We start from the raw sequence: 24,735 nt of genomic DNA, 5'->3' as shown, positions 1-24,735 counted from the left end.
TTAGGATGACAGCTGGATTTGGCACTACGGGGAACTGACTCTCAACTATTTTGTTAATCCCCCTTAGATCCTGCACTAGCCTGTAACCCCTCCCCCCACTCTTTTTCACAGGGAAGATGGGACTATTGGCAGTGCTGGACGTTCTTACCAGAATGCCCTGTTGTAGCAAGCGCTCTATTACTGGGTAAACTCCTAACTCCACCTCTGGCTTCAGAGGGTACTGTGGGATTTTTGGAGCTATCCTACCATCTTTTACTTGTACAACTACCGGAGCTACGTTTGCCATTAATCCAGTGTCCTGTGCATCTTTAGTCCAAAGTGACTCTGGTATCTGAGATGTCATTTCTTCTACTTGGGATGGAGTTCTATTTGTCATAATGGTATGTGACATTGGCCCTCATTCCGAGTTGTTCGCTCGGTATTTTTCATCGCATCGCAGTGAAAATCCGCTTAGTACGCATGCGCAATGTTCGCACTGCGACTGCGCCAAGTAACTTTACTATGATGAAAGTATTTTTACTCACGGCTTTTTCTTCGCTCCGGCGATCGTAATGTGATTGACAGGAAATGGGTGTTACTGGGCGGAAACACGGCGTTTCAGGGGCGTGTGGCTGAAAACGCTACCGTTTCCGGAAAAAACGCAGGAGTGGCCGGGGAAACGGTGGGAGTGCCTGGGCGAACGCTGGGTGTGTTTGTGACGTCAACCAGGAACGACAAGCACTGAACTGATCGCACAGGCAGAGTAAGTCTGGAGCTACTCTGAAACTGCTAAGTAGTTAGTAATCGCAATATTGCGAATACATCGGTCGCAATTTTAAGAAGCTAAGATTCACTCCCAGTAGGCGGCGGCTTAGCGTGTGTAACTCTGCTAAATTCGCCTTGCGACCGATCAACTCGGAATGAGGGCCATTAATTTTGACGGGGAGTCTAACATGTCTCGCACTTCCTGAGCGTGATTCTCAGGTATGTCCAAGAATACACCTTCAGGAGTGCAATAAATGACGCACCCCATTTTACACAGTAAGTCTCTTCCCAGGAGATTAGTCGGTGCCGATGCAGCCAGCAAAAAGGAATGCTTGGTATGTAAAGGCCCTATTGTAATCTCGGCTGGTTTGCTAACAGGGTAATGCTGGACTACTCCTGTTACTCCCATGGCTGGAATTGTCCTACCAGTGGTTCTCATGCCCACTGTCGAATTTATCACTGATTTGGCCGCCCCTGTGTCTACAAGAAAGTTTAATGATTTACCAGCTACATTGATTGCAATTTCAGGTTCACTCCCAAGACTTGCAATCAATTTTACTGGCTGCAGATTACAGGTATGGCCACACCCCTATTGGGTATGGTGACCTCCCTGAATCCCGCTGGCAGCAACTACTTGTGATGGAGTTAATTGGGAGCTACCAGAGGCTTGCCAGTCTCTGTTCGGGGGATATCTTTTTGTTTCCCCTGCATGTGGCTCATAACTCCGTTTCTGCGGACCTTGATCCCAATGTCGTGTGTCGTGTCGTTGTCTAGGGGGTTGATAAGATTTTTGTACATTTCTCGATCTACAGTCTCGTGCAAAGTGTCCCTGTTTGTGACAAAAATAACATGTTACCACATTTGACTTACCCACAGGGTTTGGTGATATTAACACAGGCTGTTTTGTGGTCAGGGCCTGTATACTTACTGACATTAACTTATCACCTTGTGACTCCCTGTGTCTGGTGATATTCCGGTCGTGATCAATAGCAGCCTCTCTCAAAGTAGCCACAGACAGACCTCGCCAACATGGTTGTGTGGTCTGTACCCTAGTCTTTAATGACTCTTTTAGACCATCCATCAGTACCGATACTGCTACTTCTCGATGGTTTATGTTTGTTTTAATGTCCTCTATGCCTGTGTATTTTGCCATCTCTAATAATGCTCTGTGAAAATACTCTGTAGCTGTTTCTGCCTCCTTTTGTTTAATGGAGAATATCTTGTTCCATTTAACTACCGCTGGGAAATACTCTTTTAACTGTAAACTTATTCTTTTTACATTATCTTTGTTGTACACATCTGTAAGAGGTACATCCTGATCTAATCCACAGTCAGCTAAAAATTGAGTTGCGTCAACATTGGAGGGTAAACATGCTCTCAGCAATATCTGCCAGTCTTTGTTGTTGGGCTCTAACGTGTTACCTAGGTCTCTGATGTATTTTTGGCTGGCAACTAAGTCTTTTCTAGGGTCAGGGAATTCAGACACTATGGTCCTTAATTCCATTCGGGTAAACGGGCTATACATGGCGATGTTCCTAACAGGAGTGACTCCTGAAGTGTCCGTTTTCCCATTTGGCACTACTATTACCTTAACAGGATTAATTCTAACAACCTCATTCTGTGTAGATTCTACAGGCTGTGGTGAAATAGTTTCAGCATAGTGTATGGTGCCGTACTTACCCGTTGATACGACCTCACCTATCCCTCTGCTAGGGGCCTTTGTTACTAATCTCGGGGGTGGAGCTGTGCCTACTGTGGTCTCTGCTATGGTGGCTGCTAGAGAGAGCGCTGAAATTGTTGCCGATTCGTCCTCTTGATCACACTCCTGAGGAAAGTTCAAAACAGGGTACAACTTGCACGGGTTAATACTTGCATTGATTAATTGGTTAACATTATCTTTAACATTTACACAGTTGCTAAGTGTTTGTTTGTTACACCTTAGTGCGTCATTCTCCGCAACCAATTTCTCTCCTGGTATGTATGGTGGCGGTGGGGCCGTGGCTACCAGTTTCCTGATCGAGCCAGATCCCGCCGCCTGAGCCAATCCTCTCTGTATGTCACCCTCCTGTTGCCACAACTGCAAGTAATCATAATGCTTGATTCGTCTCTTTGCTGATTTAATGAGACATATCCTTCTCCTTAAATTCGTTAACACCTCTGTGCTGAAGCTACCTACTCTTGGGAATTTCTCCCCGTCATGTACTGTCATTCTCTCCCATTCATCACATAAAGCTTCTGTGTGACTTCCGTACTTTTCACACATTACGTACCTTGCCGACCCGACTGGTCGGTTTATGGAATCAACCCGAACCGAGGTTGATCGCCCCCTTCCTGAACAACTGGCCCCCATAATTTGCTGGTGTTACGGACCCTTACAAAAAAACAAGATATTCACGATAGGTTGACGGTAAGGTTTACCGAGCACCTTACTCACTCTGCCCACGCCGACCAATACGACCTGATCACACCGATATGGTGCTGGCGTACTCGACCCAGGGCACCTATTAACCTTTGTTTACTGGAACATGCGAGGGATATCCGCAGAACACTTACTCTTTCCAGTAAAGGTGAGGTTGTTGGATAATTCCTGAGTGACCAGCGAACTTCCCTTTGTAAAAATAAAAAATTACACAAATCACGTCAGAATGTACAAATAGCGTTTATGACCTTCGTACACAAATAGTACTGGTCAGGTTTACTAATGCACACAATTACGTGCGGTACAATCGTTCAGCACATAAGCAACTAATCTTATGTACGGAGCGACCAGCGGAATCGAAAATTGCGGCTGCGAATTCCTTCAGCAAGAGCTTGTATGGCCTATATGGGTGTTGCACCAACCCTTTTAGGTGTTGTGCCTGTGGACTCTATAGCGGACTTCCTTGTCTGCTGTACCTAGACCTCCTGGTCTGTTATGCGACCTCCTGGTCTGACCTCCTGGTCTGTTACAGTATGACCTCCTGGTCTGCTATACTCTAATGCTCAAATTTTATGTTTAACCAAGGATGCCTCCCTAGCCACCGTGCATGTCACTTACACGTATGTACCTCACGAGAACTCGATGATTTCTTTTGGTTCAACCTCAAAATTGTATAAATGTATGTAAAAACACTCACTCACCACATGTACACTTTTGTTTCTATTTCTATTTCTGCGCAGAAATTTCTCTTTAGACCAGATGTGTTACAAATTAGGAGAAGGATCTATTAATTTAAATTTCGAATTTAAAATAGATTTGCGCTACTTATCGCCTGTTGCGCTATTTATCGCTTGTTGCGCTATTTATCGCTTGTTGCGCTATTTAAAAATCAACACTATCGTGTGACTTGAGTTACGTGGGCGTACCCAGACGCTCCGTTGCGTAATTTACGCTGCGTGCGTCGGCCTTTGCGTACGCGAGTCTCTCCCTTTGTTAGAGACACGTGTACACCAGTCTTTGTCCACCGTAACACAACTAACACGTTTTATCAATGTAGATGATCCTCGATCATCTACCGCACACCACACCAATCTCTCCTTTTACCTTTAGGTAGAGCTGTGTGTGTATTTCTATACCTTAACTGTATTACCTTTACTCTTTAACTATGAAATAGCGGCAAATCTCTCTTAGTACGTTTATCAATTATACAATGGCAAACAGGAGAGTGATATATGAAAATACATGAATGAAAAGAAATGCAGATATGCGTGCGTGTGTACGCAAGACAGAAATAAACAGTTTTAAAAAGACACTATCGTTTTGTTCTTACCTCCGGTCCCGGATTCCTTCAGCACCCTTTACTAAGCGAAGCAGACGCTTATCCAAACAGCACTACGAGGAATATGACCTCCCACCCTTTGCTGCTGGATAATGTCTGCTGAAATTACCTAGTGCAGATATGTGAAGGACGGGCGAGCCGCCAATTGATAAAGCTAAATATTTATCGTATATAAAACCCTTTATGAGGTCTAAGAACACTGTACGCTGTTTACGTATGGAGTACCGTAAGGGTACGCTAGTTGCGTAGCAATCGCTTAGCCGTGGTCGAGACGCTCAAGCGTCACGTTCGCTCACGGCCAAGAGATCACAGGCAGGCACGCTATTGGCTGCCGTCTAACGTAATGATTCGCTATAGCGTAGCGGACGCTCGGGACCACGAGGAGATCACCAGCGGCGCTGACGCTCACAATGTTAAACCTTTATATCTAGACCATAAACAGTATATTATGCAGTAAAACCTTAGTGTAGAGATAGGGTGTAGATGCAACCTAGTGTAACCTTATTAACTCAAATGCTGTTCGAGCGTCACCGACGCTCTGAGAATACTAAACACTATAAGAAATACACAGATACCTGGGCTTAGGGTCCAAAGCCTAATAAATATATATTATGAATGATATACTTGCAAAAGAATTAACACAATACAAGTCATACACTACAATATAACATAGACCACCTAACCAGATAACTATACATGAAATACAATACAATACTATTACGTTCAAGGGATTACGAGAGAAAAAGGAGAAGAGAGAGAGAGAGAGAGAGAGAGATATGGCCCATAACAACAAGGAAAGACAATATGATTGCGGAGAAAGCTTACGCACAAGGGGAAACGATCGCATGCGCCTCTGGACATCCAGCTCCCGATTTTCAGCAATGATAACCGTTGAAGAGTGAGCTGGATGTGATCGGCTTGTCTATTTATGCCCCACACACAATACAATTCAATGGTCCCTACAATCTCATTGTTCATTGGACACAGGGATTTGGCTTCGCATTATAACAAAAGGTCATAGGTTGATTCATACAGGTGGGCTGTGACGATTTCCAACAGCTCAGGTGGGAGGGAAACTGGGTTTCCCGCCGCATGGCTAAGTAAGAGCAAATAATAGTAAATGGACATAAACTTCTTATGTCCATAACTATTCGCACGAGCGATTAATCCGCTCCAAACCAACACCGGAATATTGCTATTTAAATACTCTTCCGATGGGTACCAAACACCACTGTATGACCCCTGTTAGACCCTTCGTACAATACATAGAGGGATCCCCCTGTCCAGGAACATGCTATATTAACTAAACTTTCAGAATCTATCAAAGGGACCATGATCTACAAAATACATTATATAGTGAAAATATGTAACGATTGAGTCGCACGCTACGATCACATAAACTCTACCGTAAATACGCATACCGTGCGCCTGCGGGTGCCCGCGACTGTGAGTATGCGCACGCACGGGAGAGCGTACGCACGCGCAGCGCAGACCTGTGTGAGGTGCAAATATGGCAGTGTGTATAGAGATATTTTTCTGACTTTGACACAGGGACTGTCACATTTGTGCTGAAGTGCTTGGTTTGTTTGGGCCCCCACAAAACAAGCTACCAATGGGCTCAAGGCTCTACAGTGCCAATATGTCATTATAATTACCATCCTCATCCTCACCTTAATCAGTGTGTACATCATCCTAACACAATATTAGTTCATCCCCATTTGAATCCATCATTACGGAAGTCTCTGTACTTTGATGAAATTGCCGGTAAATGTCTTCCTTGTGGATTTTGTAGTTTATTTTTGATGAAGGTCATTTTTAAAATTTTTTGCAGCTTAGCTCACTCTGCGGGATTCAAATGGCTTTTATATATACGTGAACATTCACACTGGGGCACAGCGCACTGAACAGTACAAACAGTAAAACAATATATATTTTTTTACTTTTTTAATTCGCAGCTCAGCTCACACTGCGGGGATTCAAATTGCTTTTTTTTATATAAGTGAACAAAGTTGCACTGGGGTACAGTGCACACAGGTTGTACACAAACGTAAACATTTTACTTTTTTCTTTAATTTTTTTTTCTTTTTATTAACTTATTTCATAACTGACACAGTGGAGTCACACTGCAGAGATCATATGTGAACACTGGGGGTCATTCCGAGTTGTTCGCTCGTTATTTTTTTCTCGCAATGGAGCGATTAGTCGCTAATGCGCATGCGCAATGTCCGCAGCGCGACTGCGCCAAGTAAATTTGCTATGCAGTTAGGTATTTTACTCACGGCATTACGAGGTTTTTTCTTCGTTCTGGTGATCGTAATGTGATTGACAGGAAGTGGGTGTTTCTGGGCGGAAACTGGCCGTTTTATGGGGGTGTGTGAAAAAACGCTACCGTTTCTGGGAAAAACGCGGGAGTGGCTGGAGAAACGGAGGAGTGTCTGGGCGAACGCTGGGTGTGTTTGTGACGTCAAACCAGGAACGACAAGCACTGAACTGATCGCAGTGGCAGAGTAAGTGTGGAGCTACTCAGAAACTGCTAAGAAGTGTCTATTCGCAATTTTGCTAATCTTTCGTTCGCAATTTTGATAAGCTATGATTCACTCCCAGTAGGCGGCGGCTTAGCGCGTGCAAAGCCGCTAAAAGCAGCTTGCGAGCGAACAACTCGGAATGAGGGCCACTGTGGGGTATGGCCTGCAGTGTCAGTGCAGCACCACTATGTGACAGAATCAGACTAAGCACTTGATGGATGCAACACAGCACTTGATGGACACAGCATAGCCACTTGATGGACACAGCATAGCCCCTTAATGGACACAGCACAGCTTGTGGATGGACACAGCAGAGCACAGCACTTGTGAATGGACAAAGCACAGCATACAGCAGCGTGACTGCAGTCAAATGGCGCTGAGTTACCGCTGCGGGGTCCTTATATAGAATCCAAAACACATAAGAATCCGACGCTGGGATGATGATGTTTTGCCTTGATCTGTAATTCGAATCTGTTGGGAAAACCTAAGCCAGGGCTCGGATTTACTCCTTTACCAGAAGTTCAGGGGAGCTCAGATTTTACAAAATCCAAACGGCTCATCTCTATTTATTATTATACAAGTCAGAGAGGTATTGCAATATTTTACAGTGACATTTGATATACATTTCATTGTCAAAATGCAGCAGGAAGTCACTTTAAATCTATTGCAAACATAAATTTCTTTGTGTGGTGGAAATGGTTGGGAGCTGGGAGCAATTTAAATGCCCTACTATATATGGATAAAACCGAAAACACAGATGTCAGTGCTTAACATTAGTATACAAGTTTTTATCTACCTAGCAAAATGTAACTACAGTATGAGATTGTGTAGAATTTGAGCAAAACATATAGGCTCACAACCTACTGTAACCTCCGCTTCCAACATGTAAGAGCTGGCGATGCTCGGGGTGCCCACATATGGCGAAGACATCGACTTTGTTTGACCGGTATGGAGACAAGATAACAATCAAGCAATTTATTAATTGCAGTGCAGTTGGAGTTGTCTACTGCATCTATTGCAGTTGCAATATGAAATACGTCGGTATCACCACCAGAGCTCTGAAACAACGTATCTTGGAACACATTGGATCCGTGAGAAATGCCCCGTCAGATGTCTCAAAGATGAAGAAGCTAACATCTGCAGCACGACACTTTTACAAATACCATCAAAGTAATCCGAATGAATTAAAGGCTTTCGGTTTGGAAAAAATCAATCTAGGAATACGTGGAGGGGACCTCATGCAAGAACTACGCAGACATGAATCTGAATGGACTTTCAAATTAGACTACTGTCAAAGTCAGAAAAATATCTCTATGCACACTTCCATATTTGCACCTCACACAGGTCCGTGCTGCGCATGCGTACGCTCTCCCGTATGTGCGCATACTCACAGTCGCGGGCACCCGCAGGCGCACGGTATGCGTATTTACGGTAGAGTTTATGTGGTTGTAGCGTGCGACTCAATCGTAACATATTTTCAGTAATAATGTATTTTATAGATCATGGTCCCTTTGATAGATTCTGAAAGTTTGGTTAACATAGCATGTTCATGAACAGAGAAATCCCTCTTTGTTTGATACGAAGGGTCAGACAGGAGTAATACAGTGGTGTTTAGTATCCATCGGAAGAATATTTAATTAGAAATATTCCGGTGTTGGTTTGAAGCAGATCAATCGCTCGTGCGAATAGTTATGGACATAAGAAGTTTATGAACATTTACTTTATTTGCACTTTATTACCCATGCGGCGGGAAACCCAGTTTCCCTCCCACCTGAGCTGTTGGAAATAGTCACAGCCCACCTGTATGAATCAACCTATGACCTTTTGTTATAATGCGAAGCCGAATTCCTGTGTCCAATGGACAATGAGATTGTAGGGACCATTGAATTGTATTGTGTGTGGGGCATAAATAGGCGAGCCGACCATATCCAACTTCACTCTCTCTTCAACGGTTCTCATTGCTGATAATCGGGAGCTGGATATCGAGGCGCATGCGATCGTTTCCCTTTGTGCGTAAGTTTTCTCCGTAATCATATTGTCTTACTGTGAGCCATCTCTCTCTCTCCCTCCTCTATCTCTCTCTTATTTTCCCTTTATTGTATTGTATTGTATTGTATTTCCTGTGTAGTTATCTGGTTAGTTGGTTTATGTTATATTGTAGTGTATCATTTGTACTGTGATTCCTTTTGCAAGTATAATAGTTATAATACATATAATAGGTTTTGGACCCTAAGCCCAGGTATCTGTGTATTCTTTATAGTGTTAAGTATTCTCCGAGCGTCGGTGACGCTCAAGCAGCTTTGTAGTTAATCAGGTTACACCAGGTTGCACTTACACTCTGTCTCTACACTAAGGTATACTGTGTATCTCATTGTTAAAGGTATAGATACAAAGGTTTCAACGTTGTAAGCGTCTGCACCGCTGGTGATCTCCTCGTGGTCCCGAGCGTACGCTACGCTATAGCGAATCATTACGTTAGTCGGCAGCCAATAGCGTGCCTGCCTGTGATCACTGGGCCGTAAGCGAACGTGACGCTTGAGCGTCTCGACTACGGTTGAGCGATCGCTACACAACTTGCGTACCCTTACGGTACTTCTTACGTAGATAGCGTACAGTGTTCTTAGACCTCTTAAAGGGTTTTATATACGATAAATATTCAGCTTTATCAATTGGCGGCTCGCCCGTCCTTCACATATCTGCACTAGGTAGATCAGCAGACATTATCCCTCAGCAAAGGGCGGGAGGTTGTATCCCTCGTAGTGCTGACAGGATAAGCGTCTGCTTCGCTTAAGTAAAGAGTGCCGAAGGAATCCGGGAACCGGAGGTAAGAACAAAACGCTAGTGTCTTTTAAAACTGTTTATTTTTCTGTCTTGCGTACACATGCACGCACACATATATATATCTGCATTTCTTTTTCTTTTTCATTTTCGTATATCACTCTCCTGTCTGCCAGTTTTATAGTTGATAGAAGTGCTAAAAGAGATTTGCCGTTATTTCATAGTTTAAGAGTAAAGGTAATATAGTTAAAAGATAGACAAACACACAGTTTTGCCTGGGAGATAAGGCGAAGTCAGTGTGTTGTGTGGTAGATGATCAAGGATCATCTACATTGATAAAAGTATAAATTGTGTTACGGTGGATCTTTGCTTTGCGTATACGTGTCTCTAACAAAGACTTGCGTACGCAATCCAAAGGCCGACGCACGCAGCGTACGTTACGCAACGGAGCGTCCGGTTACGCCCACGTAGCTCAAGTCACGATAAGTTGATTTTTAACGCAAAGCGATAAATAACGCGAGGCGAGAAATAACGCAAGTCTATTTTTGGGTGTCCGAAATTTAATTAACAGATCCTGCTCCTAATTGGTAACACACCTGATCTAAAGAAAAATTTCTGCGCAGAAATAGAAATAGAAACAAAAGTGTACATGTGATGAGTGAGTGTTTTTACAATTTTTAAAGGTTGAACCACAAGAAAAGTCGAGTACTCGTGAGGTACATGCGTGTAAGTGACGTGCACGGTGGCTAGGGAGGCATCTCTGGTTAAATATACAATTTTGAGCATTAGAGTATAGCAGACCAGGAGGTCATACTGTAACAAGACCAAGAGGTCATACTGTAACAAGACCAGGAGGTCATAACAGACCAGGAGGTCCAGGTACAGCCGACAAGGAAGTCCGCTATACAGTTCACAGGCACAACACCGAAAAGGGTTGGTGCAACACCCATATAGGCCATATAAGCTCTGGCTGAAGGAATTCGCAGTCGTAAGTTTCGATTCCATTGGTCTTTCCGTACATAAGCTTAGTTGTTTGTGTACTGAACGACTGGACCGCACGTAATTGTGTACACTAGTTAGTAATCTGACCTAATACCATTAGAGTAAAGGGGTCACAAACGCTATTTGTACACTCTAACGTGATTTGTGTAATTTTTTTATTTTAAGGGAAGTTTGCTGCTCACTCAGGAACTATCCAGCAACCAATAGTTACTGGAAAGAGTAAGTGTTCTTCGGATAACCCTCGCAGGTTCCAGTAAATAGAGGTTCAGGTCGCAGGGGCCCTAGGTCGAGTACGCCAGCACCATATCGGTGTGATCAGGTCGTATTGGTCGGCGTGGGCGAGTGAGTGGGGTACTCGGTAAACCGCCACCGTCAGCCTATTTTGGACATTTGGTTTTGCGTAAGAGTTGGCTAAATAAAGCAACACTTTCGAACTATGGGGGCCACTTGTTCAGGTAGGAGGCGATCAACCTCGGTTCGGGTTGATTCAGTGGTCCGACCAATTGGGTCGGCCAGGTATATAATGTGTGAGAAATATGGAAGTCACACAGAAACTTTATGTGATGAATGGGAGAGAATGACTGTACATGACGGGGAGAAATTCCCAAGAGTAGGTAGCTTCAGCTCAGAAGTGTTACAAAATTTAAGGAGGAGGATATGTCTCATAAAATCAACAAAAAGACGAATCCAGCATTATGATTATTTACAGTTATGGCAACAGGAAGGTGAGATACAGAGAGGTTTGGCTCAGGCGGCGGGATCTGGCTCTAACAGAAAACTGATTGCCACGGCCCCACCGCCACCATACATATCAGGAGAGAAGTTGATTGCGGAGAAAGACGCACTAAGGTGTAACACAAAATCACTTAGTAACTGTGTAAATGTTAATGATAATGTTAACCCATTAACCCATGCAAGTATTAACCCGTGCAAGTTGTACCCTGTTTTGAACTTTCCTCAGGAGTGTGATCAAGAGGACGAATCGGCAACGATTTCAGCGCTCTCTCTAGCAGCCACCATAGCAGAGACCACAGTAGGCACAGCTCCACCCACGAGATTAGTAAAGGCCCCTAGCGGAGGGATAGGTGAGGTCGTATCAACTGGTTGCCTTATTGATAGATGGGAAGGACCATACCAGGTCTTATTGACTAGCACTACAGCATTAAAGGTTGCTGAGAGAGAGAGACTTGGGTCCATTCATCCCACTGCAAGAAGGTTGCTGATCCAGAGAAGTCCCGTGATAAGGAACAGACGGTAGAGGTTGTATCATTGGAGTGTCTGTTCCAGGAGGACTGAGGCGGCACCTGAGCCTTGAAGACCGAGAGCTGTTGTCGACTCCCCACTCTCTTTTATTATTTTCCTCCACTTCCCATCCCCTCTCCCTCAAATTTCTTTTTCCTCCTTCTCATTCTTCTCCGTTTCCTCCTATAAGATGGACTTGCCCCAAGAGACTGTGATCCGGATTTTCCTGTTGACCATGATGTTGACCAGAGCAGTCTGTTCCGGCGAGAGTACCATGGAGGTCGATAGAGGTTCTGGAATGGGTTCTGATGATAAAGATGGAGGCGTAGTTTTCCAAGATCAACCTAACCAACAAGCAAAGGCGAGTATCAGAAAACGATCCGATAGCATTGACCATAGAAGAAATTGTGACGGATTGTTAGCTGAGGAAAACTGTATCTGTAGGCTCTGTAACAATGTCATTGAAGATGGGTGCATTAAGAAATGCCAATCCAGTTTTAATATCCATATGGACCGGCATCCATTGAGTGACTATCACTCCTTAGTGGGTAATGTGTTAAACAAAACAGATTGTTGGGTATGCTCTCAAGTACCTCAAGGTCATAGCAAATCAGGGCTAGTACCATTTCCTTTAACGATAGGGGAGGTACTTGAGTTAAATGGTGGGAGACCGGTGGACAGGAGGTTTAATATCTCCAGCCCTCCTAGTTTGAAGCTCCACCAATACCATGTGGATAGGTCCCTATTATGTTTCAACATCTCCAATCCCAGAAAGCCGGGAAATTGGGAAGTGTCATGGAGTAACCACACCATGACCTTTTCGCATAGAGCAGATAGAATGCCCACAGAGACAGAGCTTGTACGCCACATAGCTAGTAGAGGAAAATCTTTCCGGTATAGGTACACCTTAGGAAATAGGATTACGAGAGTTGGAGAAGTATCACCAGGATACTGTGCACATATCGTACAACCTGATACGTGTATTAAGCAGATGGAAGAATTAGGGTTAGGAGATTTCACCTGGAAGGTGTGTAATATGGTTATGTCCTTCTCCGTCCCATATGTTCTCCCCGATGATGCATATTTCATATGCGGGAGAAAGGCGTACAAGTGGCTTGCCCCAAACTCTGAAGGATTGTGTTATATTGGAAAAGTATTGCCTGAAGTAATGACTGTAACACATGATAAAATGAAAGACATACATCGTGGTGCCCAAGCTCCTTATACTCACACCCATTACGAGCACGTTGTTAAAAGGCACCTGATAGAGAAGACAAAGCATCCGGCCTCTGATCTGATAAGTGAATCCACCGGGATTCAATTCTTAATCGCGTTAGATTTCACCCGCACCGCTAGAGGAGTGCTAAATTATAAATACATATCGGCGCTCGCAAATTTGTTAGATAATATCACTGAAATGTATGATGACACGTTTAGATATACTGGAAGGGAACTTCAAGCTTATAAAACAGAACTGGTGCAGCATAGAATGGTTCTTAATTACCTCACAGCAGTGACAGGCGGATATTGTGTTACATTAGCAACACAGTACGGCGTGAAGTGTTGCACGTATATCACGAATAGCACCGAGGATCCGGTCGAGGTCATAGACCAAAAGATGGACGATATTCTCCAATTGAAGTGGGAATTTCGCCGAAAACACAATCTCACTCTTGCTGCTGTAGGTAATGAGCTGACTGGTTGGGTGTCATGGTTGAACCCGCGAAATTTGTTCTCCGGTTTGGGAGACTGGGCTCAAGGAGTCATAATGGATGTTGGGAAGTTTCTCCTATGTATCTTAGGTGTTGTCATATCAATTGGCTTGATATTTAGATGCGGTCAGGCTTTAATGAAGTGCAAACATCGTACCAGGGTAATGAGTTTGAGGAGTGAGGAAACTGTAATTAACCTGGATTTGATTTATGACCCAATGATAGAAACAATGATGTAATGAAAATGCGATTTCTACGGTCCGTTTCTTTCACCTGTTTTTCTGGTTTTTCTCCAAGATAAAAAGACCCACTTGGACGAGGAAGTTGACAAGACGCTATACAGACAACGGATTGACCAAAGAAGAAGTTTTGACCACTGTAGATACGGACATTTGATGAACTTTGCCATGGATCCCCAGTTTCCCTAGAATTCTTAAACTTACGCTAGCCCAACATTTTTTGTAAATCTAATGGCATTGACAAAGCTTTTTGCTCACACCTAATGGGCAACACAGCGCAAAGAAGACGACTTTCAACTGATACCGAACAAAACTTCAACCGACAGATGTACATTAACCTGACATAGAATACCACCGCATTTACCGTAATTATGTCTTTTCTTCATTTCTACAACCCTCAGGTAATGACACACATAGTATAGGGAATACAGGCACAGATATCAGCAATCACATATTCCCCCATTCATGTATCATCAACTAAAATGTGCTCCCCATTTTGTTCAAAATCCGAAAAGAGCTCGGTAAAGTTTGACAGCCCATCCACAGACCCGTACCACGGGATAAGAAGGAATTCAAATGTATACTTCGCAATACCTCGAAGCTTAATTTACAACACGTACGGCACGATGATACATGACCCCCCAAACACGGATTCATACACACATGCTTCTGCTATCTCACTAGGTCATACCCTCTTCACACCTACTCCTCTCTCCTCCCTTACCCAACCATGGAAATGAATTAACCCCTAACATATATTTTTCTCCTTTTGAAATGTTTTCAGGAAGTGGCAGTTATTATTGACTGCCAAAGGGTGGACTGTCAAAGTCAGAAAAATATCTCTATGCACACTTCCATATTTGCACCTCACACAGGTCCGTGCTGCGCATGCGTACGCTCCCCCGTACGTGCGCATACTCACAGTCGCGGGCACCCGCAGGCGCACGGTATGCGTATTTACGGTAGAGTTTATGTGGTTGTAGCGTGCGACTCAATCGTAACATATTTTCAGTAATAATGTATTTTATAGATCATGGTCCCTTTGATAGATTCTGAAAGTTTGGTTAACATAGCATGTTCATGAACAGAGAAATCCCTCTTTGTTTGATACGAAGGGTCAGACAGGAGTAATACAGTGGTGTTTAGTATCCATCGGAAGAATATTTAATTAGAAATATTCCGGTGTTGGTTTGAAGCAGATCAATCGCTCGTGCGAATAGTTATGGACATAAGAAGTTTATGAACATTTACTTTATTTGCACTTTATTACCCATGCGGCGGGAAACCCAGTTTCCCTCCCACCTGAGCTGTTGGAAATAGTCACAGCCCACCTGTATGAATCAACCTATGACCTTTTGTTATAATGCGAAGCCGAATTCCTGTGTCCAATGGACAATGAGATTGTAGGGACCATTGAATTGTATTGTGTGTGGGGCATAAATAGGCGAGCCGACCATATCCAACTTCACTCTCTCTTCAACGGTTCTCATTGCTGATAATCGGGAGCTGGATATCGAGGCGCATGCGATCGTTTCCCTTTGTGCGTAAGTTTTCTCCGTAATCATATTGTCTTACTGTGAGCCATCTCTCTCTCTCCCTCCTCTATCTCTCTCTTATTTTCCCTTTATTGTATTGTATTGTATTGTATTTCCTGTGTAGTTATCTGGTTAGTTGGTTTATGTTATATTGTAGTGTATCATTTGTACTGGGATTCCTTTTGCAAGTATAATAGTTATAATACATATAATAGGTTTTGGACCCTAAGCCCAGGTATCTGTGTATTCTTTATAGTGTTAAGTATTCTCCGAGCGTCGGTGACGCTCAAGCAGCTTTGTAGTTAATCAGGTTACACCAGGTTGCACTTACACTCTGTCTCTACACTAAGGTATACTGTGTATCTCATTGTTAAAGGTATAGATACAAAGGTTTCAACGTTGTAAGCGTCTGCACCGCTGGTGATCTCCTCGTGGTCCCGAGCGTACGCTACGCTATAGCGAATCATTACGTTAGTCGGCAGCCAATAGCGTGCCTGCCTGTGATCACTGGGCCGTAAGCGAACGTGACGCTTGAGCGTCTCGACTACGGTTGAGCGATCGCTACACAACTTGCGTACCCTTACGGTACTTCTTACGTAGATAGCGTACAGTGTTCTTAGACCTCTTAAAGTGTTTTATATACGATAAATATTCAGCTTTATCACTGCCTTGCACTAAAAGGCATAAACAAATACATTAGCTATGGGGTTTTCATTTTAATTATTTTCACTTTCAACTGATCTTCACCATGTAACCATGAGTTTATATTACATATATATATATACAGTACACATTCAGTACATATATGGAAATTTTACGCATAACAGTGGCTACCATCCTTTTCACCCCTATACTTTAATCACTTTTATATTCATTATCACTCTGACACACACTCATTCACAACTTTTAATAATATGATATATACTTACCGTCCCAAGATGAAACCCTAATCACTTTTATTATACTGGCAATCACTTATTTGAAAACATTCCCTCAATTCCCTATGCACACCTAATATTATTACCCTTAGTCCCCTCACATTATCTCATTACACTGCGAGCACTAGTGTAACCTTGTGATGGGTGTCTTGCTTTGCCTCCGATAACTTTGTTTTATCTTGCAATTGTTACTTTTACACGCAGATTATAACAAAACTACTATTTAATCTATATATCTCGTAAAACATGCTCTGGTATTGATAACATCATACCCTCCAACAATACTTTTTTGGCAGGTACAGTACCTTTTTCTTATGGTCTGTACCGATTTTTAGCTCTCCAAACCTCCATTGAAAGTATAGGAAAAGGGTCGTGACCACACCCCTTTACCCGTGGCCACACCCCTTTTCTTAATTTGTACCGGTTTTTATGTGTAAAATGTTGGAGGTTATGTAACATGGACCTTAAATCCTCATCTCATAACCCACTGTTCATCACTGACTATGCTATATACTTTGATATAGTATACTATCATTCACTCTTTACAACCTTAGAAACATAGAAACACAGAATTTGACGGCAGATAAGAACCACTTGGTCCATCTAGTCTGCCCCTCCCACCTTTTTTTGTTTGTTTTCTTTGTAAGGATATCCTTATATCTATCCCATGCATGTTTAAATTGCTCTACTGTCTTAGCCTCTACCACCTCTGATGGGAGGCTATTCCACTTGTCCACTACCCTTTCTGTGAAGCAATTTTTCCTCACATTTCCCCTGAACCACCCCCCTCCTGTCTCAGTGCATGTCCTCATGTCCTATTGCTTATCTTCATTTGGAGAATGTTTCCCTCCTGGACTTTATTAAAACGCTTGATATATTTGAAAGTTTATATCATGTCCCCCCTTTCCCTTCTCTGCTCTAAACTATGCATATTGAGATATTTTTAGTCTTTCTGGGTATATTTTGTGATGTAGGCCATGCACCATTTTAGTTGCCCTTCTTTGTACAGTCTCTAATGTAATAATATCCTTTTGAAGATATGGCCTCCAGAATTGAACACAGTATTTTAGATGAGGCTGTACCAATGACCTATACAGTGGCATTATTACTTCTTTCTTTCTGCTGCTGATTCCTCTCCCAATGCAGCCAAGCATCTGACTTTGTTACATTGCTTACCTGCCTTTAAGTCACTTGAAATAGTGACTCCTAGATCCCTTTCCTCCTCAGTAGTTTCCAGTATAGTGCCATTAATACTATATTGAGCTTTTGGATTTTTGAGACCCAAGTGCATGATTTTGCATTTGTTGGCATTAAACTGTAATTGCCACACTCTTGACGTTTCTCTAGTCTAGCTAGATCCTCAATCATTTGTTTTACCCCACCTGGTGTGTCTACCCTGTTGCATACATTTGTGTCATCTGCAAAAAGGCATACTTTCCCTTTAATGCCATTTGCAATGTCACCAATAAAGATATTAAAAAGCACTGGTCCAAGTACAGATCCCTGGGGTACTCCACTGGTAACATTTCCCTCCTGTGAATGCACTCTATTTACCACAACTCTCTGTTTTCTATCCTGCAACCAAGATCTTATCCATTCAATAATCCTAGTATCCAAGCTTCCAAGTTTATTTAGCAGTCTGCGATGTGGAACAGTGTCAAAAGCCTTACTAAAGTCTAGATAAGCTACATCCACGGCTTCACCTTTATCCATCACTTTAGTCACACAGTCAAAAAAGTCAATAAGATTTGTTTGACATGATCTCCCCCGAGTGAATCCATGCTGTTTGGGATCCTGTAAATTGCTGGATTTGCGATAATCTACAACTCTTTCTTTTAAGAGTGTTTCCATCAATTTCCCTACTACTGATGTAGGACTCACTGGTCTGTAGTTGTTTGCCTCTTCCTTACTTCCACTTTTGTGCAGTTGGACAAGGGCCCTCATTCCGAGTCGTTCGCTCTGTAAATTTCTTCGCATCGCAGCGTTTTTCTGCTTAGTGCGCATGCGCAATGTTCGCACTGCGACTGCGCCAAGTAAATTTGCTACGAAGGTAGTATTTTTACTCACGGCTTTTTCTTCGCTCCGGCGATCGTAGTGTGATTGACAGGAAATGGGTGTTACTGGGCGGAAACAGGCCGTTTTATGGGCGTGTGGGAAAAAAACGCTACCGTTTCCGGAAAAAACGCGGGAGTGGCTGAAGAAACGGGGGAGTGTCTGGGCGAACGCTGGGAGTGTTTGTGACGTCAAACCAGGAACTACAAGCACTGAACTGATCGCAGATGCCGAGTAAGTCTGAAGCTACTCTGAAACTGCTAAGAAGTTTGTAATCGCAATATTGCGAATACGTCGTTCGCAAATTTAAGAAGCTAAGATTCACTCCCAGTAGGCGGCGGCTTAGCGTGTGCAATACTACTAAAATCGCCTTGCGAGCGAACAACTCGGAATGACCTCCAATGTTTGCTCTTTTTCAGTCCTCTGGAATTACTCCTGTAGCTAATGACTGGTTGAATAATTCTGTCAATGGTGCTGTCAGCACCTCTTTAAGTTATTTTAGTATTCTTAGATGTATCCCATCTGGCTCCATTGATTTATCCCCTTTCAGCTTTGAGAGTTCTGTTAGGACCTTCTCCTCTGTAAATGTACTTGTTTAATTTTCCTGAATATCCCTGCAACTTAACTGTGGCCCTTTCTGCTCTCTTTCAGTAGTGAATACTGAGCAAAAATAATTATTAAGATGATCTGCTATTACAACAAGACTCCCAGTCTCTGTCTTTAGTTTTATTATTCTGCCTTTTGTTTTTCTCCTTTTGCTTATATACCTATAGGCTATTATCACAGACACTGTCCAGATTACTTATGTAACAATTATTGACTTTTGAATATATATACCCAGGGCTCCTTTTTGCATTTGCTTAAAACTGTATGCTTTATCCTTATAAAGCTGCCACGTACATCTATCTTTATCTCTTGCAATTTTTATAAAGCAGAGATTGTATGGTGACTCTTGGAGTATTTTGTATTTTCTAGTAATTACACATTTGATGTACTGTTACATTTGTGAGTGATATTTTCCAGAGATTGTACAGAGATTGTTATCTGATATATTGTCATTAATCATGAGTGGTACTAAATATTGCTGATTTTTCTTATTTCAATAGGCGAAGGCAGCCCACCTCTCTCATCCACTGTCCACTACAATTAATTATATGACAGTGGACAGCAGAAGGCGGGGCCCCTACCCTATTCATTTATATATCACTCTTATTTCAAGTACTCTCTCATCCAAATGCCAGTAAATTATCTCTCTGCAATACTTTAGTAACAGAGAATCTGTGCATACCTATTGCACAGCAGAAGTATTTCTACTCTTGGTATTGGTCATTAACCACACACGCTCTCATTTGCTATAATAAAGTATTTTACTGCCATATTTCACTGGCCACGCCCAATCTCATCTGATCTTGGAAGCAAAGCAATGAGAAGCCCAATCAGTACCCAGATGGGTGACCACTAGGGAATATTGGGGGTCATTCCGAGTTGTTCGCTCGTTGGTGATTTTTGCAATGGAGCGATTAAGGCAAAAATGTGCATGTGCATGGTACGCAGTGTGCATGCGCTAAGTATTTTAGCACAAAACTTAGTAGATTTACTCACGTCCGAACGAAGAATTTTCATAGTTGAAGTGATTGGAGTGTGATTGACAGGAAGTGGGTGTTTCTGGGCGGAAACTGACCGATTCCTGGGAGTGTGCGGAAAAACGCAGGCGTGCCAGGATAAAACGCGGGAGTGTCTGGAGAAACGGGGGAGTGGCTGGCCGAACGCAGGGGTGTTTGTGACGTCAAACCAGGAACGAAACGGGCTGAGCTGATCGCAGTGTAGGAGTAGAGGTCCGTACACACTTAACGATTAAATGAGCGTCGTTGCTCATTTTCCCCCTCCTTGAGCAACGTCGCTCATTTTATCGTTAAGTGTGTATGCCGCCAGCGACGGACGATGCGCGGCCCCGCGGGTCAGCAACGATCGTCGCTGTCGGTAGGGCATGCATGAAGGATGTGGACTGTCGTCCACGACCTTCATGCAGGGCTGGCGAGGGCGTGACGTCACTGAGCGATATGAGCTGTCATATCGCTCAGTGTGCATAGTCAGCCGCCGGCCGGCCCAGGAGGGGGAAACATTAGACGATGTCGCTCACAGAGCGACATCGTCTAATGTGTATGGGCCTTAAGTCTCGAGCTACTCAGAAACTGCTAAGAATTTTCTATTTGCAATTCTGCTAATCTTTCGTTCGCAATTCTGCTATGCTAAGATACACCAGAGGGCGGCGGCCTAGTGTGTGCAATGCTGCTAAAATCTGCTAGCGAGCGAACAACTTGGAATGACCCCCATTGGGTGCAGTAATCACACTTCCTCAAATGCAAAAAGTAGAAGTGTTGGAGCAACCTTTGACTCATACCACCTTCTCTGTATCTATTGAACCACTCTGGGTTATACCACATTTTGATTCTTAGACCTATACGCAGCAAAGTAGATTATACCAGGAGATAAATTTAACAGAAGACACCATATATTGGACAACACTTATGTCCTCATTACTTAACATTTGCCTCTGTCTATAATAGGGATGAGCGTATTTGGTTCTCAGAGAACTGAACCCTACCGAACTTCACTATTCGAGTCCGGTTCCAAGCGAGGCTCAGGTTTTCCCACCTGACTCTGAAACCAGAACGAGGCAAAACGTCTCATCCCGCTGTCGGATTCTCGCGGGGTTTGGATTCCATATAAGGAGCCGCGCGTCCCCACCATTTTCACTCAGGCATTGGAGAGTGTACAGAGAGGACGTGTCTCCTTTCTCTCAGTGTCCTCAGTGTCCGTGTCTTGTGATGAATCTGTCCAGTCACAGTGATTGAGTCCTCTGCTGCCATATATCCATACTTGCCAACACTCTCGCATTCTGCGGGAGGCTCCCGATCCTGCAAACATTCTCCCGCTGCCGCGCACAGCCCTCCCAATCCCCCGGAATCCCCTAGTCCTGCAAGAAACCTGAACGGCGCATGCGCAAGTCCGGCCACCACGGGAGCAGAGTTTGCAGTGAGCATGCTAAATAGGTTGGGAATGCACGGTGAGGGGGCATGGACAGCATTGCAGAGAGCCAGCCCTGCAGAGTCTGCGAGCGGACAGCCACTATGGACACCTTACCGCGCAGTGTCCATCTCCATTGGCCGTGGCAGCAGCAGCTTCTGATCCCTCCGCATCTCCCCCCCTAGCATGCAGACCTGCGGGTAGTGAGACATCATCTAGGAGGGGTGAGTGATGGATGAACTTGCTTGGTGGGACGATTGACAGTCCAGGGGCGGCAGGAGAATACTCTTTCATGTATGAGATGTGGGTGTGGTATTGAAAGTCGACAGTAACTAGGTCGACAATGTCTAGGTCGACCACTATTGGTCGACAGTAACTAGGTCGACAGGGTCAAAAGGTCGACATGTTCTAGGTCGACAGGTCAAAAGGTCGACATGAGTTTTTAATGTTATTTTGGTGTCGTTTTCTTCGTAGAGTGACCGGGAACCCCAATTAGTGCACCGCGTCCCCTCGCATGGCTCGCTTCGCTATGCTTCGGGCATGGTGCCTTCGCTCCGCTACCGCTTCGCTCGGCACAGATTACCGTTCCAATCGTAGTCCACGTGGATCGTTAAGTATGAAAAGGTTCAAAAAAAAGAAAAAAATTGTGAAAAACTTATGTCGACCTTTTGACCTGTCGACCTAGAACATGTCGAGCTTTTGACCCTGTCGAGCTTTTGACCCTGTCGACCTAGTTACTGTCGACTAATAGTGGTCGACCTAGACATTGTCGACCTAGTTACTGTCGACTTTCAATCCGGATCCCTGAGATGTGACCTCTGGCCTCCAACTGCAGACTGGCCGGGCACCCGCTGCTGCATGTGGTTCAGTAAACTTAACATGACCTTCCCTATCTCTTCCTTCCTGCTGGGAGATTAAACAGTCCCTCCTATTCCTTAGCCTTGTGTCTAACTCTCAGTTTAGGGTTAGCTGTTATTATTTCATCCAGGGACTGGCACTATATATTAGCAACATAATATTCACCAAGAACAACAAGATTTGTAATTATTACTGGTTACTAAATGCACTGATCTGATTGGTACACATCTACTGAACAATTGAACACTCTATTTACTTTGTACTCTATAATGTTAATTACCTATATAATGTAGTATACCCACAGTGTGCGATACCAATCCAGACACACACTGTCCCATGCTCTACGGTGGCAATATATTAGCAGTCTATACAGCGAATAAAATAAATCTATCTATCTATCTATCTATCTATCTATCTCCTTTTAGCAGCACAGTGAAGTTTATATGAGGCATTGCAACATAATAACCATACGTTAATTCTTTAACAACTATATAACTGTTACTATCACTGTGTTGCCAATTTACTATTGAACAATCTAATAGACACTTCGGAGATTCAGGCTGCAGTGTTACCAAGGATATCTAACACATAATATTCATTCTTTCCATAAGGGTGATAAACTGATTGAGATGCAATGTATTTTTGGCTATCGGTAATGGCGATATCTGCCACAGTCCAAAAATATACTGGTAGCTTAATTGCCTCCCGAAAAAATATATAAATAACCCTAGAGTATACATGGGCAGACTAGATGTGCCAAGTGGTTCTTATCTGCCATCAAATCTATGTTTCTATGAGTAGTGTTCAATCCCAAAGTGAGTGTATGTGGTTCTACCTTAGTGGCCTCATATGCCGGCACTGTGTGTAGGTTAATATTGTTCTGTTTGGTGTGTGTGTGTGAGAGTGTGTAGTCTGGCACTGATTCCTGTTTGTATACTGACACTGAACAATGTGTATATGTGTAGGAATGGCACTGACCCCTGTGTGTGTAGTCTGGCACTGACCCCTGTGTGTGTGTGTTTGTGTGTGTGTAGGCTGGCACGACTCCTGCGTGTAGGCTGGCACTGACTCCTGTGTGTAGGCTGGCACTGACTCCTGTATGTGCAACTACATATGCCACCCATACACACGCACCCCCTGGCAGCATGCTGCTCTAAGTAATTTAGTTTCTACCTGCAGGACATCCCCCTGAATGGCAATAGACACACCCACAGGTGGAGCTAGACACACCCTTTAGGTGGAGCATGACACACCCCTTCAGTGGCGTGTCATGCAAGCTCTCATACCATCTTGAATCTCCCTGAAACTAGTTTCCAAAAGTAGGCAAGTATGCATATGTCCAGTGCTGTCCAGTGGTGCTGTGTTGTGCTGCATCAGTTCAGTGGTGCTGTGTTGTGCTGCATCAGTTCAGTGGTGCTGTGTTGTGTTGCATCAGTCACAGTGGTGGTGTCCTTTGCTGCCATATGTCCAGTGCTGCTGTATAATAAGTCCCTTACAGTGTTGCTGTGTTGTCCTGCATCAGATCAGCGGTAGTGTCCTGGGCATCAGTCAGTCCAGTGACCATTCACAGTGGTGGTGTCCTCTGCTGCCATATGTCCAGTGCTGCTGTGTAATAAGTCCTTACAGTGTTGCTGTGTTGTCCTGCAACAGACCGGTGGTAGTGTCCTGGCCATCAGTCATTCCAGTGACCAGGCAGTCACAGTGGTATACACTGCTGCTATATGTCTACTGCAGCCATATAATAATAATAATAATAATAATAATAATAATAATAACAACAACAACAACAACAACAACAACAAAAACAGGTCCCTTACAGTGTTGCTGTGTTGTGCTGCATCAGACCAGTGGTAGTGTCCTGGCCATCAGTCATTCCAGTGACCAGGTAGTCACAGTGGTATACGCTGCTGCTATATGTCCACTGCTGCCGTATAATAATAATAATAATAATAATAATAATAATAATAACAATAACAACAACAACAACAACAAGTCCCTTACAGTGTTGCTGTGTTGTGCTGCATCAGACCAGTGGTAGTGTCCTGGCCATCAGTCATTCCAGTGACCAGGTAGTCACAGTGGTATACGCTGCTGCTATATGTCCACTGCTGCCGTATAATAATAATAATAATAATAATAATAATAATAATAATAGCAACAACAAGTCCCTTACAGTGTTGCTGTGTTGTGCTGCATCAGACCAGTGGTAGTGTCCTGGCCATCAGTCATTCCAGTGACCAGGCAGTCACAGTGGTATACACTGCTGCTATATGTCTACTGCAGCCATATAATAATAATAATAATAATAATAATAACAACAACAAC

This window comes from Pseudophryne corroboree, chromosome 3, assembly GCF_028390025.1.
Source record: "Pseudophryne corroboree isolate aPseCor3 chromosome 3, aPseCor3.hap2, whole genome shotgun sequence".
In the NCBI taxonomy this organism is placed as follows: domain Eukaryota; kingdom Metazoa; phylum Chordata; class Amphibia; order Anura; family Myobatrachidae; genus Pseudophryne; species Pseudophryne corroboree.
Note: the sequence above shows the minus strand (reverse complement) of the source record.